Here is a 21,071-nt window from a genome sequence, read left to right on the forward strand (position 1 = left end):
TTTCTCAAAAACAAGCAAACAAACAAACAAAAAACCCCAGATGCATGCATGCCAGCAAGCACACAAAGAAGATGCCCAGCAGCGCTGATGTGAGAAACCAGTCAGCAGTCAGCAGTGAGCCCACTTGCTGGGGACGGCAACTGGGAAAATCAAAACATAACAAGTGCTAGCAAGGGGGTGGGGAGTTGAGCCTTGAGTGCTGGTGGAAATGCAAATGACAGCCAGGGTCCTCAGGTCAGTGTGGGTCACTAAAGGATGCAGTGGCTCCTTTTCTGGAACTGAAACCAGGGACCCCCAAGAGACATCAGTGCACACATGTTCATAGGAGCACTGTTCCCAACAGCCAACGGGGGAAGCCAACCAAGGATCCTTCCTAAAATGGTGGGTAAGCAACATGTCCATCTATATCCTAAAATGTTTATGCCTCTGAGGAAGGAGATTCTGGTACATTCCACAACAGGGTAGGCCTTGAAGATGCTATGTTCAGTCACTAAAGGATGGGTTCTGTACAGTCCTGCTTTCAGGAAGTTCCCAGGACTATCATGTTCACAGAGAGAAGGAAAATCATGGGCAGCAGAGTTTCGAAGGGGCCTGGGAAATGACTGTTTAATGTGAGAGTAGCTGTTAATTGTGTCCTCACAGAATTCTAGTTTGGGAAGTTAAGAAAGCTCTAGAGGTGTGCAGTAAGGGATGGCCATATAACGTCGCACATTTAATGTAGCTGAACCACTTAGCCTGACGAGCTCGTAGTGGCTGATGGTAAATTTTGTTGGAGTTGTGAATTACTGAGAAAAGGGCATGAGAGATGGGACAGTGTCCAGGATGAACAAGTGTGACCCTGTGGGTTGGGAGCTTAGCCTTGCAAATCTGGGGTCCTTGCTGTGGTAACATTCATTTCCCCTGCTCAGGAGCTCTTCCTCCTCCTTCATCCATGATAATGTCACAGCCCAGCACTAGCCTCTTCTTGTAGCCCCTTAGCTACATGAAGCATGGCCCCAGCTCATGCTGTGGACCCTGGATGGGACCTGTCTATCCCTGGGGGATTACATGCACCCACAGGCATGCAGTGAGCAGCCTGTAGTGGGGCTGCTCAGCCTAGCACTGGAGTCCAGTGGTGCAGATGTGGTGGTGTAGCAAGATTTACAGAAATGTCTTCAGTGACCTTCCTGAATTACCACCTTGGCTTCCCAGATGCTTGTGAATTGGGTTGCTGTGGGCAGGGAGGCTTCAGTGGCGTGCAGGCTGAAGCCAGGGGGCCTTTGTTTAGAAGAAGCAGGCAGATCTGAAGCTGCAGGATGGTACTCCAAGCATCTGCTCCTTCCAGGCTCAGGGTTGAGGACAGAGGTGCTTACATTCTTCAGGACTGAGGCCCACAGTGCCTTTTGGTTCAGAAGACAAAACAGCTTTAAAGTTCAAGACTCATTCAAATTGGATTTTAGAAACACAAAATCTCAAACATTTGTGCCCAACTAAGGGATTATACTCTTATTCTCAGAAAAGCTTTTGAAGAGGCAGGAAAGAAAGGTAGCTCAAATTTTAAATTGGGTCCTCAAAACTTGCTTGTCTGTGGCTCTTTCCTCGGCCTGTCTGCCTATTATCAAAAGGTAAAATGTCTCAGACTATTGAAAAAGGATTTGCATAAATTGCTTTCACCTGCTTCTTATATGAGGTTAATGAAATTGGAACAAATAGGGGTGGGTTTCCTACCCAGGCCAGCCTTGTACACCCTGGAACAGACCCTCAGACCCACTGAGCTCAGGTTTGGGCCCTCAGCTCCCACCCAGAGAGCTTCCTGCCTGCCAGAGATGGGGGAGGGAGACTCAGACAACAGTGTTCAGGAAAGGCTATTGTCTGCAGATGGCACATTTTGCCGCCCCTGGCCCTGTGAATCTAGACGATGGTTTGGGGGCATAAGAGCCAATGGGAAAGACCTAGGAAACACCAAAAGCCGCTAATGAGCCAACATTACTTCAGACAGAATCTGTGTTGTGTGTTAGACTATTGTATGCTATCTTTGATCTCCTTATGTAGAGAAGGAAGAGAGCCACACTACAAACCACCTCAGTGGTTGGTTAGGGGTGAGGGGAGGCCCAGTTAGACTTTGCTGTGGCGTGCGTCCCTGGCCTTGAGGGGGCTGCCTTGAACCCATTCCTGTTTTTCCAGGGTTGACCTTTTTTTAAAGAAAGTTTTGCTGAGGTTATAGGAAACTTCAAGCTTAAAGAATATCATCCAAACAGGTAGGGTTTGGGTAGTTCTGTTCTTTAGAAGAGTGGTCTGGAGTGGTCAGTGGGGTTTTTGTTTGTTTGTTTGTTTTTTACCTACCTGGCCCTTGGGAGCTGGAGGGTGGGAAGAAAATAGAAGGAAGTCACCAAGGACTCACAAGTTTGGAGTGGACACCTATATGGCCAGAGGAAAGCACGTCCTTTCTAGGGTAGAGGGTGGTACATAGTGAGTAGCACAGATCACACTGCCCTGTATGGACCATGTTTGCCCTGTTGGGGGAAGGGGAGCGGGTGAAGTACAAGGAGAGGCCCGTGTGACAACCACTAGCCATCTCAAGTGAACCATTAAACTCAGAAAACTTGGAACGTGATGGTCAGCCTCCTCTTGTGGGTGCTAAGAGTCTAGACAGGTATAAAGTGCGAGATGGTGACATCAGAGTTTGGCGGGGAGGCCACTGCTGCTGTAGATACAGAGGAAGGTAAGCGTCAGTCCACTTCTTTCATCTGCTGGGATGGCAAAACGGAGGCTTTAAAGATCTTTTACCTTCTCCAGGACCACTTCATGGTATGGGTATGACTTCCAGACTATGTGGAAGTTAGGGGGTCCCTGTCTTTTAAATAGCAGCATCTTCAGGGCCTGCATACAGGGTAGCTGTGGCCACATGCTTGGCATGCTGTGGTCACATGGCTGGCATGCTGTGGTCACATGGCTGGCATGCTGTGGTCACATGACTGGCATGCTGTGGTCACATGGCTGGCTTGCTGTGGTCACATAGTTGGCATGCTTTGCTCTGTGTTCATTCCTTGGTGCAGGATGCTAGACATCTTCCACCCTAGGCTCTGGCTTTTGGTTGTGTCCTATCCCACAAAGTCCAGCACCCCTGTTAAGCACAGGACAGCTAGCCACGAGAGGATGCCTGGATATCTGCTCCTGCTGGCTCTTTTCTCTCTCTCTCTCTCTCTCTCTCTCTCTCTCTCTCTCTCTCTCTCTCCCCCCACTTCTCCAAACTCCTGTGCCTCTCAGGTCTGCCTTTGTTCTTATTTGCTGTCCCTAAAGCGAATAACTCCTGAACTTCCTGCTCCAAGTATAGAGCCCCATTTCCAATATTCCAGTTTTTCTTTCTGTGACCTACTGTTCTGTGTCCCTCCCGTTGTGAGGATTCATGCTGCTTTGAGAGGGTCGTTCCTTCTTTCTTGGGTGAGAGTTGTTCAGGGACACCTCTTCGGGTTTATCTGTCTGTGTGTCTTCCTGCCACTGTGCTGTGGCAGGCTAGCTGTAGTTCTTTTGTTCGAAGTTAAGACCAGAACTTCCCACCTTACCTCCCCTCCAGCCTCTTCCCAAAGTTTTTCCCTGGGAACAGTAGTCCCCAGTTGTTTTTTCCTGATGTGTTTCTCAGTAGAGGCCAGCCTAGTGGAATTCTCTAGCATCAGGTCTTGGTGACCCTATAATTTAAGCCCCCCACCCTTGTCCACGTGAGATGTCTCAATTACCAGTCCCTCCCATGAAATTAGTTTATCACTTAGCCATCGCCTACGCCTGATCTCTGCAGCATTTCCTGCCTGAAGCTCTTGCACACCCTGTTCTGTTCTCAAACAGTCTCTTAGCATCATTCATGACCCTTTCTCCCATGTTCTACCAAGGCTACCTCAAGCTTCTCCAGAGGTCAAGGTTACTTTCTGTCCTTTAATGCCACACACAAAGCTCTGTTGGGATATGACTGCCTTGTTGTATCTGCCTGTTTGTTGGGGATTGTGGACCAATTCCGGGGGGTGGGGTGTCCAGTCATGACTCACTAGCAAACGCGTGAACAGCCAGTGTGTGTTCTGTGGGGACTCATTCCCCACGTCTGTATCTCCCATGTGCTTTAACCACAGCAATGGGCATACAGCCATGTTCCGTGAATGCTCGTCCCATGAAAGCACAACCCACCTTCTAAAACAAGAGCCTCACACACCCTCTGCAGCAGATGTATTTTGTAAGCTTGGTAAGCATCTGGGTTTGTAAGAGACAGAAAGGGGGGAAGGCCAGCTTTCAACATCTCCCATCCCCAGAGATGTGCAAATATTTTAGCAACATCCCAATGACTAAACAGTGATTCAGCCAAGATGCCAGAATAAATAGAATTATCTATTCTTAACTATGCTCCCTTCTTACTAAGATATTACAGGCTATACTTATTCCTGGAACGATGCCCTTTCCCTGGGCTTTGAAATGATAATGCAAGCTGCCTCCATGGCTGAAGCCCTAGGCCGCGAGATCATACCTCCACGCCTCTACCTGACTGAAGAATAAGGGCTGACAGGTTAGTCATCAGAGGCCATCCAAACGAGGACCTGGTGTTCGACCCCACGTTTGTCTACATTCCCACTTTTTATGCTGTGGGTGTGTACAAACCTTGGGGATTGTTTAGTATCTGCTGCTCTTGCTTGCTGTGAAGGTGTCACCTCCCTGTGAGAGTGGCATCTATCCTGCTTAGTGTTCATGATGCACTGGGCCCCAGAGTGCACACCACTGGGGCCCCCAGGGACCATGTAACCCACTTGAGTACCAATGAGTCCATGTGCCTAGGCTGCTTTAAAATGGCTCTAGTGACTATTATCTAGCTTTCTGCTGGCCCTACTCCCATGGCCTAGCTGGACTAGAGATGGGCAGAGTAGCTTTCACTGGCCTCGACTAGAAAGCCCATCGCATTATACCTTGGAACTAAACTGAGATCATACTGGTAAATGCAACAGATTTACCTATGTGTCTGGAACCAGCTGAGTCTTACTGTGAGGTGGGCACACAGGTCACTGGAACCAACGGACTAACATGGGTATGATTTTTCCCAAGGATCTGAATCTTATCTGGGCTCACACACAGTCTCAGGAGATCTGGGTTTAAAAGTAAGGCTTTAAGACTCCCCCTCAGAATTGACTAGGTTGCAAGATTCAGAGAGCACTTCAAAACAGGCAGTGGAATGAAACGATATGGAAGTCTGTAAGTGTGAGGTGTTGAACAGCCGCTAACACACTTTCAAACTTGGCCTAACTCTTGGACTGAATCCTCAGCTCAGGGATGTGTGTGTGTGTGTGTGTGTGTGTGTGTGTGTGTTTTGTTTCACTTTTAGGAGTTTTTTCATGGGAGATGTGCAACACTGTTGGACAAAGAGCTCTTTTGCTCAACCACTCATCCTGCAAGCAACTGCAGTGTTTTCTCAGTGCCTAGCTGTTCTCAGGAGTGGAGGGAACATTTGACAATGGATCATATGATTCAGGCACACAGTCTCATGTGGTGTTGGAAGTGGGAGCGACAGCATTAGGCTTTGTCTGGGGAAGCTCTCCCGCATCTCTCTAGCTGAAGGTGATGGTTTTCTAGCTTGTGGCCCACCAGACGGTTCTCCAAAGGGGGATTTAGGGCGGCCATTGTAGAACCTGGCGCCCTAAGCCATGGGTGTATAGTGCTGTGGGAATGGTCTGCGCGTTCCAGTTCTGCCTGGGTGGACCTCGGATCTGCATTCCAGCATGTGTGGATGCTACGTGTCTCTGGGAAGTAACAGATCATAGACTGATACCCATCATGAAACATCTTCCTTGTTGATTCCCGACCCCCTTCCTTTCCTTTCACTGCTCAGAGGAATGTGGTACTCCTTGAGGTTGGAGAGTTCCAAGCTAAACCTAGAAGGCCTCAGGAACTCACTCTTGTTCCTTGTTGAAAACACCTAGTGGGAGTTACAGGCTAAACCAGTTCCTGTGTCCAATCTGTATGTTGAAGTCACAATGTATAAACTTATAAAGTCTTTAAAGGTTCAGTGAGGGAGAAATCTAAGCCATGACCATATATGACAGATATTTTTATAAAATATATGAGATATCAATGATGGCCATACAGAGAGTGACTTGGGGGATACCATGAAGAGAAGGTGGTATTTAAAAAAACAAAGCCTCGGAGTCAGCTCTGTGACACCGGAATTAAGGATTCAGTAGGTGTAAACACGAAGTCTGTTGGATCCCTGTTAGAGGAGTCCCATTCCATCTGGGTGATTTTTTTCTCAGTGCAAGGCAAAGGTGGCTTGGAACACAGCATTGGTGGGGAAGATGACAGGGCATCTTCACCAGCTCCTGGGGCCTTGTTTATGCACAGGGTGCTGTGCCTTCCATGTGGTTCCATTCATTCCAGAAGAAGACAGAGCAGAACATATAATTAAGCAGGGTCAGCTGGAAGCATTAGTTCTGCAGTCAGGTAATAGTTTTCCTCTACAAATGTACCCCTCCTGTCCTGGTACGGTGGCTTGACATTTGTAAAGGGTAGAATAAGTTTACTCCTGGCCAGTGCCCTTTGCAGAATCTCCCTGATGCTTCCAGGGCAGTGTGTTTCCTTTGCGAGAGAAAACCCTAGTAGGGTCACCCCAGCATCATAGACAAATATGATCAGCCAAGTTCCTGGGTCAGCTGTACTTTATTTCATTTGCTCATTAAAAAAGTTAATTTTCACAACGTCTTGTGAAGCCTTTGTACACACACTGAATTGTCCACTGTCTTTACCTAAGTATATCCACTTCTCTAGACAGCCTGGCCAGATGCTTCTGTGGATGGGGCAAGAAGCCAGAGCTATCCTCTTGTGGCCAAGCAATGGTCTCACATGAGCTATTACCAACATGGTTGTGTGTGAGTGTATGTGAGTGTGTGTATGTGTGTGTGAGTGTGTATCTGTGTGTTTGTGTGTGTATGTGTGTGAGTGTGTATGTGTGTGTGTGAGTGTGTGTGTGTTTGTGTATATGTGTGTGAGTGTGTATGTGTGTGTGTGAGTGTGTATGTGTATATGTGTGTGCAAATGTGTGTATGTGTGTGTGTGTGTGTGTGTATGTGTGAGTGTGTATGTGTATATGTGTGTGCAAATGTGTGTATGTGTGTGTATATGTGTGTGTGAGTGTGTATGTGTGTGTGACTCATGAATAATATGAATGCTTTCTGTGGCACCTCAGGCAGGCTTGCTTCAGTGCAGGATCAGGGAGCCTGTATGTTCTTGGGCAGGCTGGGCACATATGCCAATGAGACATGCAGACATGGTCCCTTGAAGGTCTACCTTGAGTCCAGATAGAACCTGGCCTTATGTCCTGTCCCAGCGATGTGGAGGGGGTAGCATTTCTGCTAATTCCAGTTCCCTTGTGTCTCGGTGTCTGAGCTGAGGCTCAGGAACCATATTTGGAATGTAAAAGTTAATATTGTTAACTCGACAGGACCCACAATCACCTAGGAGATGAGCCTCTAGCAGGTCTGTGAGGGATTATTTACATTAGATTAACTGGGGTTAAAAGACACATCTTACTGTGGGCAACACCATTCCACATGTTGGGGTCCTGGACTGAATGAAAAGGAGAAAGAGAGCCTAGCATTGCCTCCATCTCCTTCTGCTTCCCGACTGCTGATACAGTGAGTAGCTGCCTTGATCTCCTGCTGTGTGGATTCCCCACCATGATTGACAGACTGTACCCTTGAATTCATGACAGACTGTACCCTTGAACTATGAAGCAACCCCAGAAATCACCAAAGATACCCCAAACTGTCCTCCCTTTCCTGTTTCTCCCCCTCCTCCTTTTTCTCCTTCCCCTCCTCTCTCCCTTCCCCTCCCTCCCTCCCTCCCTTCCCCTCCCTCCCTCCCTCCCTTCCCCTCCCTCCCTCCCTCCTTCCCTCTCTCCCTTCCTTCCTTTCTTCCTTCTGTGTGTTTGTATGTGTGTCTTTGGTCATATGCAGCTCACATTACACTATTTATCTTCAAGGTGTTAGATTACCTGTATTGGTTACTTTTCTGTCACTGTGATAAAATGCCATGACCAAGACAACCTATTGATGAAAGACTTTGATTAGGCCAGCAGTTCTCAACCTGTGGGTTGTGATTCCTTTAGGAGTTGAACACCCTTTTCACAGGTGTCGCCAAGGACCATATCTGACCGTACATCAGATAGCTACATCAAAATTTGTAGCAGTAGCAAAATTACAATTATTAAGTAGCAATGAAAATAATTTTACGTTTGGGAGTTGCCACCCCACGAAGAACTGTATTGAAGGGCTGTGGCATTAGGGAGGTTGAGAACCATGGTGTATGCCTATCCCAAGGGTAAGAGTCCATCACAGCAGGAAGTCAGGCAAAGAGCTGAGAGCTCACATTTCAAACACTAGAGCAGAAACAGACAACTTGAACAGCAAGTACGATGAGGTTTTTAATCTCTGCCCCCACGTGAGAGACACACACTTTCTGCAGCAAGGCCACAGCTCCTAAACTCCCCCAATTGTTACCAATGGAAACCAACTGTTTAAACACACGAGATGGGAGTGACTTTCTACCACCACACTACCTACGCTCCTCTGCTCTGAGTAGAAACATTTTAAGTATATGTCGACTTTAGCATATTCTCTAGGGCATCAGAATTTCACAGAGAAAGCTATCAGGTCATTGGCTAGAAATTCAGCTGCAGAAAAGCCGAGCCCATTCAGGCCCCTCTAGCCTGTCACCTGGTCACGACACACATGATACAAGGTAGATAATAAAAAGTAGAACGTAACTACAGAGCTGTTGTTCTTGTCCTGCTGAGCTGGGCATGGCACAGGGTCCTGGCATGTCTTCTGAACAGTGTCCAAAGTCACTCCAACTGTTGGAAGGTTGCCATCCCCTTCTCAGCTCCTAGGCTGGGACAGCCAGAGGACTACACCAGTGGGCTGCTTGGCCTTCTTTCTGGAGCAAGTTTGTCTTATCTTTTGTGCACAGTGTCTGGAGGTTTTCAGGAGAAGGTTTAGATGGAAATACAATGGTGCAGAATTCCCGGGTACAATCCAAGCTCACTGTTTTGAACATTTCTGTTCATATAATGATCAAGGGGGTCAAAATGTCACATGAAAACACACCTATCTTGCTCTCTCTGTGAGGGAGACAGAAATACAATTCTTCCCTTGCCAGAGAGGAAAAGCAATCCGGTAAACCACCTGGCAGAAGGCAGAGACCAAAAGACATCAAAGGAGAAGCCTGTGGCTTGGAAACAGATCATGAACTATTGGCTTCTAACCGGCACCCCGCCACACTAGCCTTCCAGCCCAGATCCTGTGGCATTCAGTCAGTCCTTAAGGCTTCCTAAACGAAGCTTTTCTGGAATGCCTTTATCATGGCACGGTCTTACTCAGCAAAGACTAGCTGAAAATCATGGGCGGAGAACGGATACTGGTCTCTGCGTGTCTTAAAAAGAGGAGATGAGAAGGCTCTCTTACCACGGCTGGATGTTTCTTGACAGCATAGAAGACAATCCTGACAGGGGGAAACTATGCACACACCTCTCTCCACCACCAGCTACAACCCAGAACCCACTTCCTAGAGCTCAAACCTCTACACCGTCTCTGTGTCCTTGCTTGTTCCCCATGTCAATACCACCCCAAAAGTCATTTTGCTGGGGCTGCCTTGCAGTGGTCTAAGAGTACTTGAATATGGACACATTTGTGGACCCATGGATAGAGAGACATGATCTTATGCAGCAGTACTGAAATGAGAAAACCTCGCAGGGATGGGCCCTTGTGGGAGGAGACAGAGGGCATTACTCTCAGGAGGGATTGGTATGGTTCTAACTACTCAGTCTCTGGCTTCCTGTTGTGCCACGTGGACTGTTTTCTAAACTGTGTATTGGTATTCTGCCTACATGGATGTGTGTGTGCCATGCTAATTAATGCCTGATGCTAATGGAGGTTCAAAGTGGGCACTGGGGTCATAGATGGTGGTGAGCCATCATGTGGATGCTGGGAATTAAACGGGGGTCATCTGCAAGAGCAGCCAGTGCTCTTCACCTCTGAGACATCCCTCAGCATGCTCACTAAGATCTCACAGCCAGGGGCCCTTACCAAATGTTGTCATCACTGTTGGGTTTTCTTCAGCCACAGTAATAAGTGAACTTAAGGGGTTTTTGTTGTTGTTAAAATACCTAGCCCCAGACATTTTATTATAGCAACAGAAAATGGCCAGAGACAGTTTTCATGCATTTCTCTTGACAGTTGGTGCTTTGAGAACAGAAGGACAAGAGTCATCCATGAAGCCTAAATACAATCAGATAGTCTCAATTCTCTCGCATAGAGTTCTAGTAGGAGAAATAAAGACTGGGTGTAGAATGTATGTTTATTTATTTTTGTCGCTATTGTTCTTTGTTTTCTAATGTTTACTTTAATGTTGTCTTCTTTTCTTACAAACGGTAACCAGTTCTCTTAACTCCTCTTCCCAGTTGGCAGTGCAGTCCCTTCAAATGTTTCTCCCAATGGTTCCTCCCTCAGTTTCCCAACAGTCTCCTTAAACGGCCCCTTCTCCCAGTTTTCCCAAGGCTAGCAGCTCTAAACTATAACAAGTGTTCCGGCCAAGTGTTCAGCTCAGCTTCTCCTGGCTCAGAAGTCACCAACTGTCTTCTCACTCTGCTAGCCCCATTCTTTTTCAACTGTCTCCTAACAATATCTCAGTGTCTCCTGCCTCAAGCGTCTCCTAGTTTCTCTCTCTTCAATCTCTACTCAATCTCTTCTTCTCTTCTCGTCTCGTCTCTTCTCTTCTCTTCTCTTCTCTTCTCTTCTCTTCTCTTCTCTTCTCCCCTCCCCTCCCCTCCCCTCCCCTCCCCTCCCCTCCCCTCCCCTCCCCTCGCCTCCCCTTCCTTTCCCTCCTCACTCCCCTCTTCTCTCCTCTTGCCCTAGTTACTCTCACTCTTCTGCCACCAGGACCCTACTCCAATTCCACTCCCTTTCCCAGCTTCTCCTGGCTTTTAAAATCCAGAAGTCCAAGAGGCAACTGAAGGTCATAGGGTCAAGCAGTTCTCTTAAAGGGCCAGTTGACTACCAACTGGGGCTCCTTTAAAGGGTCAGGCACACAAAATAAATTATACTACAACTGGGCTCCTGAGGATGGAGCCTGTGCTCTTCCTCAGCCTGTGGGGGGCTAGTGAGAGGTCATGAGCAGTCAGGGGTGGTCAGACCAGCACCCCTGCTGTCTTTCTGTGTGGCCATTCTGGTGTATCGGCCAGTACTTAAATGATGAAATGTTTTTCCTCCTCAGATGTTGCCCTTCCAAGTTATTGACTGCAGTCAAGGCGTGAAGGCAAGGGTTTGTCCTACCTGTGTTGGGTAGAATGTGCTTGACTCAGGGAGTGGAAGTATTAGGAGGCGTGGCCTTGTTGGAGTGTGTCGCTGTGGGAGTGGGCTTTGAGATCTTCCTTCTAGCTGCCCGAGGGTGCTAGTCTGATCCTGGCTTCCTTTGGATGAAGATGTAGAACTCTCAGCTCCTCCAGTGCCATGGCTACCTGGACACTGCCATGTTTTCTGCCATGATGATAATGGACTGAACCTCTGAACCTGTAAGCCACCCCCAATTAAACGTTCCTTATAAGAGTTGCCTTGGTCATGGTGTCTCTTCAAAACCATGGAAACCCTAAGGCAGTGCCTTTACTTCATTCACTCCCTACGTTGACCAACCTGAGCCATACAAGGCTAACATAGTTGGTTTTGCCCAGGAGGGTAAAAAATGCAGCTGCCAGTTCCTCTCTCACAGCATGTTACTTTGGAGGCCTCAGAGAGGGAGAAGGCAATGCAGCTCTCAGGGTGATCAGGCAGGAAGTACCATCTTCATGGCTTTGATCTTTGCTAAATGCTGGGTGACTGACTGACATGGATGTCAGGGCCAGCCCACATGCTGCATTTTGAAGATCACAACACCCACAAGTCTTGGTGGGCCTCAAGTGGTTTGAAATTCAGAAAATGTGGACAGTGGAACACTCACACGAGTGTCCTAGGCATTGGGAACTCCCCTTAGGGTTCTGTGCTCTGGAGTCAATTGTGACAATGTATAACCCATGCTGGAAATAAAGAGAGGCGAACAATGAGCATGTCCAGGGTCCTACCTCAACATGAAAAACTCACAATAGGCCTTTGTTTAAATCACCAAATAGAATTATGGTTTAGTGACTGTCCATAGCCTCGGTTCCAAACAGGAGTCCAGGTGTGCCTGTGAAGTACACGTCAGGAAGCTGCAGTGTTTATATTTAAACTCGGGCATCTAGTGCTATTAGCATATGCAATGAAGAAAGACAGAAAAGATGCCTGTGCAAGGCCTTCTGTCTGCTCTAGAGGAACCCAGAGCAATCATCACTGTCCCTGTCATTTGGATACATGAAGGTGGAGCCAGTGGAAAACCACCACAGTGGTTGAAAGACCTTCTTAGGGATGGCCCAGGACAAATGCTTTTTGGTGCTTGATTTGGCTTTTTCCTGGCTTCCAGTGTTTTTGAGAGGCCCTGAGGGCCCTGCCTCACTTTGCTCTGCATCCATACTTGTACCCCTGCAGGCACAGGCTCCAATTCTGGTTTTCTTGTGGTGCTTAAGCATATGTAGGAAATGCCTCTGGGTCCCTGTGTCACTGAGTCTCAGGTATGAGATGGCCACAAGGCTCACTTTTGCCAAAAGAGAGGGAAATAAGACTCTGACATGAGAGAGTACCTTAAGGACCTACTCTGTAATGTCACAGGAGAATAGAAAGGACCAGAGAGAGGTGGATGTCCTAGGTTAGGCTTGCTAGCCTGTTGACAGACCACTAGGCTTCTAGTACCAAGCAGAGGCACTTCTTTATGTGTTCTGTAGTACCCAGGGTGACACAGCCCAGTCTGCTTGGTAAGAAATCTTTTTGTTCAACTGGTCGTTTCCTGTTAGAATTCAAACCTCATAGTAACTGTATGGAGCAGCAGCTAGGGCAGGCCACTGCAGAGGCAGGCAGAGACAAAACCCTGCTCCCACCTCATTAGAGCACTGGGGATGGAAAACGGCATCAGAGGACACTGGCATCAGAGAGTACTTCTCCCCTTCACACTGAACTGCTTTAGATGTACAGAGATGCACAGCGATGTGGCAGCTCATGGGAGTAAGACTCAGAGCTGCATCCCATGGCCCACAACCAGGGACAGCCCATTCCTAGTGAGGGCCCAATACCTCAGATGCCATGTACCTTATCTGGCATCTGTTGGAATGTCTCTGGTTTACTTCTACAGTCCATGATGCTCAGCTTATCTCCTATTGTTCCTGGCTCTCTTCTCTAGTGCTATAACAAAATGCCTGAAGTTGGATAACTTGCAGTGTAAAAAGGTTTGTCTGGATCATAAAATGGTGGCTGAAGGTGTGAGTCACAATGCTGGTCCCCAGTGAGTGAGGGCTGCTGGCTGCAGCTGGAACAGAAGGAGCCAGAGACCAGAGACAAGTTAGGCTTGTTATTTAATTACAACTCAGCTGCACAGGAACTTCCATGTCCTCTGGCTGCCCCATGCCTTCATAAACTCCCACCAGCTTCCATCTCTTAAAGGTTCCATTCTTTAATGCTGCCATTGGGGGACCACGTTCTGGGAGACACTCTCAAAACAGTATAGCAAGCCCAGATGATGTATCCAAGAAACATGTTGATGGAGCTGGGTGTTGGCACCCTTAGCCTGCTTGAGTTAGCCAGAAGGAAGTGGTCTAGTATACTCTGAGATATTTGCAACAAACAGAGTTTAGGTTCTAATAGCACCGTATACCACAGCATAGGAGAAGCTGCCTAGGTGGGGCCAGGCAGGGCTATCTACTGTGTTCCTGGACAGCAGTTCCCAATGTGGAAAGAGAAACTCGACTCCAGGCGTCTCAGAATATTCCCAGTCTTCTCTGGTCCACATCTTCCAGCTAGAGCTGGCTGGGGGCGGGGGGCATGGGGAGGCTTATATTTGACTGACTGTGAGAGACCAAAGGGAGAAGGGGTCCAAATGCCCAATAATGGGCTGAGGCTTCATGCACAGCAGTAATACCAAAGAATTGATTTCTTTCTCTGTTACAAATTGCAAATGGAGACATCCTGACATGCAAAGGAAAGCCCAGGGATTGGGGTGCACCGAGCAATATCCAGACTAAAGAGATGGGCTAAATTCCAGTTTGTGTGAGCGGCACAAGGTGAGGATGGGGTCAGAGAGGTGGAGAAGGCAACAAGAGGAAAATCCATACAGTGACTACCCTGATGGCGGCGGCAGGTTTATTTTTGAATGAAAGCACCATGCATTTAAATTAAATGTCAGATATAATTTAGCATCCAGGCATCAGGAGGCTGAGGGTGTGCATAGAAAGCCGACAGCTCCTTGGACTGGTTAATTGCCGCCCCCCTTTCCCCAGTGCCCCATCGAGGGATCCCATTCAGGAGGGAAGCCTGCATCTCCCTTCATGGGAGAGTCCTCACCAAGGTGAGACTCAGAGGCAGCTGCTGAAATACTCAAGATCAGTTCTTGGAGGCCCCTTTGCCCCCAGCAAGAGCTTAATTGAGGTTGCTCCCTGCTGACTAGGGGTGGAAGTTGACCTCACTTCAGGAACTTAATCAAGGTGCATGGAGCTGGCTGCACGGCCTCGACGGACCCCAGTCCTTTGTTCTGATATTATCCAAGACAGAAGGCACCGTTTCCTGTGGCATGAGAGAACACAGCTGAGGCATTGCTTCTGAAGGAGACATGAGAGGAAAAAAAAAATGGGAGAAAGAAAGGGCAGGGAAGAATTGGTGCTAGCTCTGAGGTGAATAGACACCCCGATAGACACAGGGTTTGGCAGTAAATTGGGTCTCAGAGTCACACTAGGAAGCACAGCCGTGCATGATCTGCAATCCAGAGAGGTTGAGATATGCTGGGAGATACCTGACTCCAGGATCTAGGCTGCTGCATGACTTGAGCTCCTTGGCACTCCTGCAAGTGTTCCTCTGATCCTTCAGCAGTTCTCACAGCACACATCGGGAAGGTTTCTATGACAGTAGCCATCACAAGAAAGAGGAGAGGGCTGGCTGTCCTTACCAAGAGGTAGAGTGGGAGATGGAGGCCCTGCCCTGTTCAGCCAAATGGAAATTCATCCAGATCTAACTGTGTGCTGTAGATAGAGGCTTGGCCAGTCTCTGACAGGTGTGGATCTCAGGAAGGCTGGACTCAGAATATATGTTTGCTACAGCTTTGTTTCCTGTAGTTCCTGTGCAGGACCAGATGCAGAGGAGCCAGGAGAGTTGTCCTCTTTGGGGGGGGGGGGATATTTGTTTTTTTGAAACAAGGTCTTACTAGGTAGCCCAGGCTGGCCTGGAACCCATATTTTGCTTTAACTAGGATTACAGACAAATGATGCAGTTTGTGACCCTTTGTGCATGTCTCAGCCTCCCTCTTATCTTATTTTTTTTAGATTTTATTTATTTATTTTATCTATATGAGTACACTGTAGCTCTCTTTAGAGAGCTACACCAGAAGAGGGCATAGGATCCCATTACAGATGGTTGTGAGTCACCCTGTGGTTGCTGGGAATTGAACTCGGGACCTCTGGAAGAGCAGTCAGTGTTCTTAACTGCTGAGCCATCTCTCTAGACTCTCCCTCTGATCTTTAATAGGTCTCTGATCCCATGCACGGTTAGTCTCACTTGTCTAGTTCCTTGTTTCCTTCCTGTAGCTTCCTCCTCCCACCTCAGCGCAGCTGGGACCTATTACTACCAAGTCTGAGACAAGGGACAACCAGTGGTAGTAGGTCAGTGACACCAGAAATGGTCATCAAGAGCTGGAACCAAAACAAGGTTGCTCAGAGGTCATATGCCTGTAAGTGGTGGCCATGGCCATCACGCAGTAGCAGTGGCAGCATCATCTTAATTCAGACCCTGTGACAAACAGCTCCTATTAGGGAGCCCCAGCAGCCAACAGAAGAATCAAGCATGACTCCTGTTGTTGCTGTCCTAGCTGATGGCAAGTCTGGGTATGTGAGTAGGTGGCCTGGTTTCTGTGTGACTCTCTTTCCTGCCTAACCAGGAAGACCACAGTCCGTCACACCGGCAAGCACCTCTGTCATTCAATTCTGCCCAGTATATGGGACCATTTAAACCACTGTAAGTCTTTTCTTGGCTGAAATAGTAAACTGTCTGCTGTTGAAGTCAGGACTATGCCAGCTGCACAGCTGAACCAGTCACCAACACATACTCAAGTGCCAGTATCAGTGCTCAGGGCTGTGGTGGGAGTGGTCGTCCTTACAGCAAGTAGGAGGTTGAATAAGCTCCTGAGTTCCATGGGCCCCACAGACAGCCCACACAGCTGAGCCTGTTCTTACAAGACCCTCAGAACAGGTATCTAACCACATATGAATATAGAAATGTCTAGTGCATAGTAATTAATTTTTCTCCTCACATATTTTTTTTCCTCGCCATTAGAACAGAGCACTGTGTTTCTAAAAATCTACTATGAGTATGATTGGCACTCTGATTAGATTCAGAATCTGGGATAGCATTCCAGTTACCCTGGCTTTTGGTGTCTCCGACTGAGCCCGCCCCTGCAGGCGGCCTTTGTCAGCACCCTTAGCTGAGCAGTTCTGTCCCTGAAGAAATATCTTCACGAGTGTCAGCACACTTGATCTTCTGCATGCTTAGGTCTCAATGCTCTCTAAATCTCTACCACGTAATCACTGATGCCATTGTACATGGGCCGTCTTGCAGTATGTCACGGTTCACTTCTTTTATCCTCACTAAAACGAGACTCAAACTCACTCTGGAAAGTGCCTGGTCAGGGAGAACCACCTCTGGATGCTACACACTAAGCCCACTCTGTCCACTTCAGCCAGTGTTTCCCTCTGGCTGAGCTGCCCTTCTTGGACCTGGGCATGGTTGACTGACTCATTACCCCAGCAAAGAAAGCACAAGAAGGCATTGAGAGAGTCAGGGTGCTGTGCCTGGGGTCCAGCAGCAGCCAAGACAAAGTGCTCAGCCTGAGGAGTTAAGTAATGAGACTAAACGTGTTCTGGGCCATGTTCTACACGTACAAGGATACAGCCTGGACAGAGCCTTTCCAGATGACTCTGTGGAACATGAATCTGGAGGCTGCAGCACAAGCCTGGGAGCTGAGGCCCTTGGCCTCACTGCTCATTCCTTTTCCTAGGCACTGCCATCGTGTCTGGACGCCACTGTCACCATGCCAACATTGCGTCTGATATGTACCCACTTAGGGCTGCTCTGCCACCAGGCTGTAGACCTAGGGGACTAGCATGGAAGGTGACCCAAACTACAATACTTTAGAGAGAAACTGGGGGTGCGGGGGGAGGCGTATTACAGAAGAGATTAATACTGACCATTGCCATGGCTGTGACAGTGACCACAGTGACATGGTTTGGACCAGTGCCCTCTGTGAGCTGGTACTGCCCTGCAAGCCCAATTCTCTCTCTTAAAGAATCTTCCACAGACTCAAAAGTGGGCATTGCAAGTGTCCCCCTAGGGAAATGAAATGTGGGAAGGTAGTGACTCAGGGTCTGAAGGCCGTGCTCAGGGAGTCCATGCACTTCTTTGCTGAAGGCAATGTCCCCACGAGAGAACAGAGTGTTGTTCTCTGCCAGAACTGTGTGTGTGTTGTGTAGCGTCAGCTATTTCTTTCAGGTGAGAATTAGAAAACCCGGTTCTATTGTGATGACACGAAGGGTGTGTGGAGAAGCCAGCTGCAGACTTGCTTCTGTGTAAGTTCAGACAACTTAAAAAAAAAAATCTTTAAAAGCTACAAGAATTGAGATTTTTTAGGGTATAGAAGTTGGCAAAGACAAATCACTCAGGAACATGGGACATTGCCAAAGGCCAAAGAAATGAAAGAAACAGAGAATCCAGGCACCGCGTTCTGATGGCATGTGCCTTTGGGAGGTGTCACTCGGAACTAAGTATTCCCCGAGAATGCGACAGGGCTACTTCCTCGGTAAGACAGAGACTCTTCCTTTAGCATGACAGACTCTGTCTCGTGTGAAAAATGAGGTTCTTCTTTGTGTGTGACAGATGCTGCCCCAAGTGTGACAGAGACGACTCCTCAAGTGTAAGAGACACTTTTTCTTAAGTGTGATAATACCTTCAGGTGTGAGAGAATGCTTTCTTCAAATACACTGGAGAGCCTTCCTTGAGTGTGCGGCCCCTCTTTGGGGCAGCAGATCACTTCTTTAAGTAAGTCCACTGTTCTTATGTGAGTGTGAGGGGGTTCTTTGCTTGGAGAAGCTCAGCGCCTGTGGAGACTCATGCTCACAGCACTGTCTCCACGAGTGAGTCTGTGGAGCTGAGTTACCTGCTGTGCCTCAGTCACAAGCCACGAAACAAACCTTGATTGCAAGCATCTACTTTGTGGGCATCTGGTCCACGTGGAGCTGCTTTTTGATCTTGGTTGAGGCTCTTCTCCTGAAACTTCCATTATTCACCTCAGGCTCTCTCTTCTGCCTCCTGTGAGTGTCCCAGTAAACTGTACTCCTTGCTCAGAAGCTTAGCTGGTGTCTCAACACTCCCTGGGGAAAATCTGGACCCTTACCTCCATCATGTACTGTTTGATTGCAAATTAAATTCTGCTTAAAATCTTAGTGGTCTTCTTTGGCCAAGTTCTCACTCCTTATCAACAGTTTCTTATTTGAATGGCAATGAATGAGGAGGCTGTTCTTGCTGCTGATATGACAGAGGAGAATCTCACAGCTGTATAAAGTCCATGGGGACCCTTGTGGACTGGAAAGGAGCCTAGGTAGTTTCTTCCTCGTGATGCTGGTTCCCATCCTCACACTGGGAGGAGGAAGAAGGCATTCTGCCCCAGAGAGGTTGAGAGGCTGCATCAAGGCCGCCAGAGTCCTCAAATCACACAAGAATTTTGAGTGTGGTTAACCTCTAGGCCTGATGTTTTCCACCCTTGCCTCTTTGGTGGCTCTGGGAGTCTCACTTGTGTGTAGCTCGGGGCTCTCCTTCAGATGCGTGTACACCTGAGCTGCATTGCTACACTTGCCCTCTTTGTCAGAGGGGCCAGAGCATCCAGCCTGATCTCTCCTGGCTCTGCTTCCCCCTGCCCACTTTCTTCATGACTCAGTGAGGTTTCCATTACAGCTTCAGGAGATGGAGACGTGTAGGTGTCTCCATGAAAGGACATGCTGCCACAGGATGGGATGACGGTTATTAAACAACCAGACATGCAAAGCCTGGGTGAGGGTGTGGCAAATATGAGTCATCTTGGAAAACAGCTTGGTGGTCTCTCAGCAAATTAAATGTGGAATCACCATGCATTCCCACAATTCCACCTCGGCTGACAGCAGAGACTCAGAGAGAAACTTACACACTGGTATCTTAGCACTACCACCCACAAGACCTGAGTGGCAAAATAACCCAAGCACACAGTGGCAGGGGGACAAATGAGCCATGCTCAGCCTTGGAAAGTGGGGTGATCCTGTGTCTATGATTTGAATGTGTCAAGTCTATCCTGTTCTCTGCAAATGGGGAATGTCCTATGTGGGAAGGATCTTGGGTCTTTCCTGCTGTCCCTTACCTATTTGGCTTATCACCAGCTGTAGGAAGGACAGGACCTCAGCATGATGAATGTGGGCAGATTTCTCAGAGCTGCAGCCCTCCCACAAGTCCCCTTAGCAACCAGCACCGACCCTCAGCTCCTTGTATCTTTCTATATTCTGAGCACCACCGGCTGAAGGTCTGGCTTGAGCATAGTCCTGCTCAGGTGCCTCAGAGTCATTGTCTTTTGTATGCAAAGAAGCCTTAGTTGGACACTGCATTCTTAGCCATCTGTCTCAGAGGACAAGGCTGGCCCTGGGGCCCTGTTCTTCCATGTAGACAACACAGCCTCTTACACTCTGTGCCCCCCCCCCCCCCATTCTCTCATGGTCATCTCCCCAGCTGCTCCCTAAGAATGGCCTGGATGAAATACAAACATACAACCCAGGTGGGGACCAATTGAATAAGATGAGTAGAGAGGACAGAAGAGTATTCCAGAGTCCTTGGACAGTCCATGAAGTGCCATCTAGAAGAACACAACTCTGTGACATCTGTGACTGATGCCAAGCAGCCACAACTGTCTTTGGGTGCTGGCATTGTGGTCATGCCAATGGCCATATACGGATCAATGGATTGCACTGACTACTGGTAGGGCAGAGAAAAGTCTTCCTGGGGCTAATGCCCAGCTGAAGGTGCTGGGGCAGATAGCATTTGCCCCAGGGACTCAGTTTTGCCCTGGGTGGGTCTTGCCAGGTTCCGAAGGCTGTGAGTCCTGTTACCACCCTCCTTTCCAAGGGAAGAAGCAGAGGCTCCAGGGGCAAAGCTGAGCATTGCAGTCCACATAGCAGTTGGTCAGAGGGTGGAGACTCCAACATCACTAAAGTTCAAGGACTTAACAGAGCCGTGAAGATGACCTTGATGGCTCTGCTAGGGCCTTCTATGGGAACAGTGGACCTGGCTTGGTTGTCCATCTCTCCTTCCCTTGCTCCCGGGTCTCCTGATCTCAGGGACCCTGCTCCTGGGCTTGTGCTTAGATTTCCTGCATGAGCTCCAGGAGAGTGAGGTCTTATATGATCACTCACTTGGAGGCAACTGTCCTTGTACTAGACACCATAGGCCCTTCTTGTACCGTGAAGTGACCCATGACAGTCAGCACAGGTGGCTTTGTGCCTCATTCCTCTAAATGTAGGCACTTTTTAAACCCATCCCTTGGGTTTAAAATCCTGGCAGCTCTGTGTAGATAGGGCATTCTGTGTGATTTTCTGATCTTCTTTATCACTATGGGACAGGGATCCCAGTGTCTCTGACAATAATACCTCTCTGCCTCCACCTCATGTATTGCCTGTGTACCTCTTGAAGCTCCAAGATGTTTGCAGATATACATGGCTGAAAAGATCCTCACAGAAACCTCTGACATGACAGGTGTATGGGTGTATTTGCTTAGAAGGAATCTGTGTCTCCATGAGGTAAGTGGGATGGAGGTCTGAAGAGCAGGGAAGGGCCGGACATCTTTCCTTCAAGTCATGGTGGTCTAAGGTGGGTAGACAGGATGTTGTGGTTCTTGGTTGTTGCACT

General features: G+C 48.3%; 1 protein-coding gene across 1 annotated transcript in view; it reads right to left on the reverse strand.

Moving 5' to 3' along the window:
- The window catches only part of Ptprn2 (protein tyrosine phosphatase receptor type N2), a 747,342-nt gene that overhangs the window by 149,817 nt on the left and 576,454 nt on the right, over positions 1–21,071 (reverse strand). The gene's annotated exons all lie outside the window — the stretch shown is intronic.

Source organism: Arvicanthis niloticus, chromosome 23 (assembly GCF_011762505.2).
Source record: "Arvicanthis niloticus isolate mArvNil1 chromosome 23, mArvNil1.pat.X, whole genome shotgun sequence".
Taxonomy (NCBI): Eukaryota; Metazoa; Chordata; class Mammalia; order Rodentia; family Muridae; genus Arvicanthis; species Arvicanthis niloticus.